At 31.5% G+C, this 779-nt stretch overlaps 1 pseudogene; it reads left to right on the plus strand.

Moving 5' to 3' along the window:
- The window catches only part of LOC107028352, a 1,434-nt pseudogene extending 904 nt beyond the window's left edge, over nt 1-530 (plus strand).
- Nucleotides 531-779: the final 249 nt, after the last annotated feature.

The following is a 779-nucleotide window of genomic DNA, read 5'->3' on the forward strand; positions in this document are numbered from 1 at the left end:
ATATATATATATATATATATATAAATACACACACACACACACACAATTGCATAGACTTATACATATACATAAATCTATTTTGTATTAAACAGGTTGTGCAGTCAACTGAATATATATACAATGTGACTGATGATGGTAGGAGTTTTGTGGTCTGTTAAAAGATTAAAACATGCAGATTTGGGAAGTTTCAATACGAAGAAGTACCATATGAACACGCTTGGGCTGTACTAAAGTAGAAAAGTCCAGTAGTCGAGTGGATATGCTCGGATTTGTATAAACCAAAGACGACTTTGAAAATTTATGAGATACCAATTTATCCATTTCCTGATATGGCAGAACGGGTGATACCTGAATACATAATGTATGAGGAAGTCCGGCCTCCAAAATTCAAAAGACCTCCAGTAAGGCCTAAAAATAAACCTCGTTAAAAAAAAAAACGTGAATTGTTTGGACTCAAAGGGAAGCATACGTGTAGTGGATTTGCAGGTCATAATATGCATTCATGTAAAAATAGACCTCAAGAAGTTTAATAAGCTCTTTCGATTATATTGGACTGTAAAATTTGATTTTATATATACTTGAATGTTATTCTCAATTGGTTCTGTGTTTAAATTGTATGAGTTGGGATGTTGAATATGGAATAAATTTGTTATGTCCTATTAATTGTGATCATTTTTGTTCTTCATTTTGTCTGTATGCTCTTAGTAGGAATTATCGTTGGCGTATATATTGTACATTTCTATGTATTTATATAAGTTGGCTATTCAAATAGTATATGT

Source organism: Solanum pennellii, chromosome 8 (assembly GCF_001406875.1).
Source record: "Solanum pennellii chromosome 8, SPENNV200".
NCBI lineage: Eukaryota > Viridiplantae > Streptophyta > Magnoliopsida > Solanales > Solanaceae > Solanum > Solanum pennellii.